The sequence below is a fragment of the Macrobrachium rosenbergii genome, unplaced genomic scaffold, assembly GCF_040412425.1.
Source record: "Macrobrachium rosenbergii isolate ZJJX-2024 unplaced genomic scaffold, ASM4041242v1 13875, whole genome shotgun sequence".
NCBI lineage: Eukaryota > Metazoa > Arthropoda > Malacostraca > Decapoda > Palaemonidae > Macrobrachium > Macrobrachium rosenbergii.
The window spans coordinates 2,704,943-2,710,123 of NW_027100719.1; the positions used below are offsets into that span (position 1 = coordinate 2,704,943).

The 5,181-nt window shown below is 46.2% G+C and overlaps 1 pseudogene; it reads right to left on the minus strand.

Moving 5' to 3' along the window:
- Positions 1-263: 263 nt before the first annotated feature.
- Positions 264-1,973, minus strand: LOC136837850 (uncharacterized; annotated as a pseudogene).
- Between the last annotated feature and the right edge of the window lie 3,208 nt (positions 1,974-5,181).

Consider the following 5,181-nt stretch of genomic DNA (forward strand, 5'->3'; position numbering starts at 1 on the left):
TGTTGGTGAGGAAGGAAGTGGTCATAGTGTTGTATTGATACACTGGTGGCCCTCTCTGCATTACTACGACGAAGGGTGGGTGAGCAGGCAGCCTGGTATACCATCTTCTTGCAGCACAGGAGAGATGGAGTGGGTGCATCGGCATCTGGAGGATCCAGTTGGCAGGCAGCCTTGCAAGACGGTCAACAGTGCTGTTAGCCAGAAGCCCCACGTGGGAGGGAATCCAAGGAAGTGTACTACCAGTGAGCTCATATTGGCTGTGTCTAGTTTTCTAAGTATTTGTGTAACCAGGCCTTGCAAGCTGGTTTATGTGATGAGGGGGCTTGGAGTGCTGACTGCGAGTCGCAGATGATCAATCCGTTGTTTCTTGTTTGTGTGATCAAAGTAACTGCATCTAGAAGTCCATGTAGTTCACAATATGTGGAGCTTGATGACTTTGAGAGGCGACGACCTGTCCAGCCCTCTTGTGGTGGTTCTAAGGTGGGGGAGAAAACAGCACATCCAGCGCTGCCATCCTGCTGCAGGGAACCGTCTGTGTAGTAATGGTGAGCTATACTGAGGGACGAGGACAGTCTGTTGATGGTCTCTAATGCACGTTGTCGTTGAAGTTGAGGCAAGTCAGTCTTGGAGACTGGAGTGTAAGAGATTGCTGGCACAGGAGTCTGCCAGGGTGCAAGGCCATGGTCCACATCCTCTGCCACAATGTTGATGTTAAGCTCCCGGATGCTTGAACAGACAGTATTGACTAGTGTACGTCCCCTGGCGTAGTTGTGGTCGAGGTGCATCTAGATCCAGGGAAGTCCTGATGATCTGAGAGTAGTGGGGAGAAAGGTGAGGGTAATACAGGCATTTGATACTGAAGTAGGTGACATTGGCCTCAGTAGTATTCTCTCAACAAGTGGTGGGAGACGTAGTTCATGTTGCATGTTTACAATTCTAGTGGAGGCTGGACAGCCTAGGATGAGTCTCATTGCTTGGTTCTGGAATTTTTCAAGAGGCTGCAGAGTTGATCTGGAGAGTTGACACAGTGCAGGGAAAGATAATCTACCACTGAGCGGATGAGAGTAATGTATATGGTTCTGGCGACCGGAATAGATAATCCTGCAGAATAATTAGTAAGCCATTTGAGAGGAGTCAGGCGACGCTGTAATTTTAACAGATCTTGAACAATGGGATGTACCCGCTGTCTTGCTGGAATAGAAGGTGTTATCCGTACTGATCTCCTAAATAAAGATATTTTCGTTTACAGAGGTACAACATTGTTCCCACGGTAAATTCTGGCAGATACCTCGCTGGCCCTGGAGAAGATTCTACTTTTTCTGGGGAGATGATGAGACCACAGGAGGATGCTGCTTCATAGAAGGAGGAGAGGAAGTTTTGCAAGTGTTCTGGAGATCCTGAGTGAATACATATATCGTCTTAGTGCTGCATAGCAAGTGATGGTTGTGTTATCAGTGTCAGGAAGTAAAAGAAGTCGATGAAGAAGAATATTGAACAGAAATGGACTAAGTACTCCACCTTGTGGAGTACCGAGTTCAAGTTCTTGAAGTGCTCAACGCTCCCTTAAACAGCACACGTTTCTACTCTATTTCGTAGATAACCACGTATCCATCTCAAAACAGGTTTTATTATTTGATTCCAAAATCAATGAGCTGGTCTAGAATGATGTCTCTATTTGCAACAATGTCAAATGCACTTTTCAAATCAATGAAGGCTACAACACTGGTCATTGAGACGAGTGTAAAGCTCCATGAGACAATGATGAGTTCCTCGTTGGGGAAGGAAGCCGTATAGTCTGGGCTGAAGCTTATCTTGCAGCCAAACATGAGACGTGAGAGGAGAATACGTTCAAATACTTTGCAGATACAGGAGGTGAGGGAGATAGGCCGTAAATTTGTCAGTGCCGGGCTTGGGGACAGGCACTTATTGTACTATGAGTCCATGCTTTTGGTACATATCCCAGGCTGAGGCATAGGTTGTAGAGCTGGAGGAGAGGGTTGCCAGGTACTTTTTAAAAGTATGCGAAGGACTGTATAGGTGATTTTATCACCAGGAGCTGATTTCTTATTCCTTGCTAAGGCACGTCAAAATAGCTCTTCCTCAGTTATGGGTACATCGTCCTCTTCATCAGTGCTTAGTAAGGCAGTACTGAGACGGAGGGCACGGTGGTTTATAATGTGTGGAGAGAGTGTCTTGTATAATGAGCTGGAAGGTTGGTGCTTCTGACTGTGTTGACCACTCATTAATGAGGTCCTGTGCATACTGAGCAGGGCTGTGGTGGAGGACACTTAGGGTTTCTTTTTCACAATCCTGTTGATGAGGTGCCACATGGAACCAACGCTTGTTTGATGGTATGATGCTGTCCGTTAACTTGTGCCAAGAATCTGTTAATACACAATGTTGTAGAGCAACTAGATCATCTCTTGATAGTTGATACTGGTGCAGTGTCTCAGGACTTGGTTGTCTCATGAAGACAAAGCCGTCATCCATCGCCTTCTTCTCTGCCTGAGAAATTCTATTATCCAGTGTCATGGCATTAGCACGACGCCTAATGTATTAATTTCTGATGTATCGTTAATGGAAATCATGTGGCACTAACAAGTGAGGAATAAAGTTTCTTCAGGGCAGTGGAGGTCAAATGTAGGAAGAAGGTTAGTTATAACAGATGTAGCGTAGGAGTGTACTTAGGTGGGATTACGATGTAAGCTCGACTGTATATTGGAGTAGGTGCAGCGGGAAGGGAATATTGGATGCTGAGACCAACGTGATCAGAGAAGAGTGTGGGAACAGTTGAGAGACACTTGACTCGGGAAGGTTACGAGTCCACATGTCAAGATGTGATCCAAATGTACCACCTCGTGAGTGTTTTACTGATCCACCAGTGTCCCAGTCTCAGTTGATTTCGAAACTCTTCCAATGTTACTGCAAAGTTGATTCCCATTGCGGTTCACAGTGCCAGCAAGATCTCCCAAGCTTGAATGACGGGCGTTAAAATCTCCCATGTAAACCATACCACGGAGAGTGGGGACTGGAAGCGTGGCTGTATTTATCCTGCCTGGTATGCAGCATATACGTTGCATGTTTCTATTAGTGCCTCCGCCAACAGTAATCTCAAATAGTTGAAATGTTGTATCTTCATCCACAGAGTTTGGGAGAAGTCTATGCTGGATAGAAGTGTGTATATAGGTAATGAGGCCATGTCTTACTAAATGGACGTAGGACACATAGCCAGTGAGTGAGGGGCTTCTTCCCTGGGCTGAGCATTACCAACATAAGCTTCCTGAATTAGAATAACGTCTGGGTGGTGACTATGTACAAATCCCTTGAGTGCAGAAAGTTTTGCCCAGTTTGTAATACCACAGGCATTCCATGAGATGACATGAAGGTTAACTTGATTATCGGACATGTTTCTTTGAGGATCGGTGACCAGATGAGGAGGCAGTAGTGGCGCGGGCATGAATGGGTGGCGCATCACATGGTAAAGGTCCTCCATGGGGGTTAGTAACACTCTCAAGACGTGTAGCAAGTGAGTCAAGTTTCGGTAAGTGAAGTGACTGATGTGATAACAGCCTGTTGAGCTTCAACAAAAGGGACTGTAGCGTGATGTTTTTAGTAGCAAATTTAGAAGTCAGGTTGTCAAAGGAGGCTACAAGACTATCGAAGCAAGTAGTGTCCATTCTCTCTAAACGAGATTCAATGGCTTGTCACGTGATGTCTTGAGTCACACCGAGACTTGAGGACCTCTAAGTAGCGTTAGCTAGTGTAGACACTGTCGAGGAAGCAGCAACAGTGGGTGGGATTGATGGCAGTGGCAGTGGTTGTGCAAACGTGCTGGTTCGATTAACAGCAGGTTGATCGTCTATCACAGCCATGCCATACGTTGACTCCAGACTCTTCACATCTCGGCATTTCCAATGCGAGGTGTCCGGTGCAGGCAGAGGTATGAGTTTGATGCTGAAGCCGAGGCAGTGTCAACCAGTGTGGGTGGTACAGGGTGGCGATGAGGGCAGGTCCGACTGTCATGCTCAGCAGCACAAAACGCACACTTTTTCAGAGGCAGCACAGTATCGTGAGATGTGACCAATACCCCAGCATTTGAAACACGATGGCTTTTCATCCGGCATTCTGTCTTCTGTTCACATGATGGTAGACAAGGGAGGAAGGAGAAGCTAACTTCAGGCGGGGGTGGGTCCAAGTGCCTCCAAGTGATAACAAGACGATTAATGGGCTTCCATCCTGTATGAAACGACGTGCAGTGTATACCCCCCGTCAGTTCCTTAGCTAATGAAGGGTCTACGTCCACAGGATATCGAGTGATGAGATATTTAGGGAACTTACGGGGCCTGTCTACAGCATCCTGAACATCTAACACCAGTGACAGGACCTCACCACCCTTGACCCTATCTATGATATCCAGGCGACGTCTTGATATGTATACAAAACGAGAAGTGACTGAAGACATTTTAACTTCAGCCAACTCCCGATCAAGGCTGAATATCTTGGTAACCTCCGAGCCAGTGTGGATTCATCTTCACATTAACCTGTGGATTCTCCCTAAATAGAAGCTTTACGTATTCAGCCCTGTTCGCAAAAGCAGGGAGAACAGGTTTTGTAGCCATGGTTTGTACACTCTGAATAGCTGGTCGAGGCAGGGAACGATTTATGGCTTCATTTTGAGGAGATAAGGCATCACACTTGGTAGTTTTAGCAGCGGGAGTTGATGGTTCATTACTGCTATCAGAATCATGTTCCATACATCGTTTGTTGGAGACAGGGGTGCGTTCCATCAGAGTAGGGGGCTGCACCAGCAGGGGCCAATTTCTGAGATTCAGTAGAGATAAGTCGTGACAGTGTTCCTGTCTCTGGTAATCTTCAACCATATCATTATCATCACTTAAAGCAAGATCGTCTTCAACATCAGCAAGAGTACCAGGTCCTGAAAATTCCATAATGATGTTCAACTGGTGTATTGGCAACGCCTGTATCTGAGTTGGTATCTCTGGTACAGTGACGTAGCCATGACGAGGATACACACGTCACACATTGCTGCACTGCGCATGCGCAGTTTAAAAAATTTTGAACGTAGAGGTATGGCTCAGCAAACGAGATTTTTACTCAGAAATAAAGTCTAAGTTCAAAACCTTTAAGCACACTAATGTCACAGCACTGATCACTGGGCCT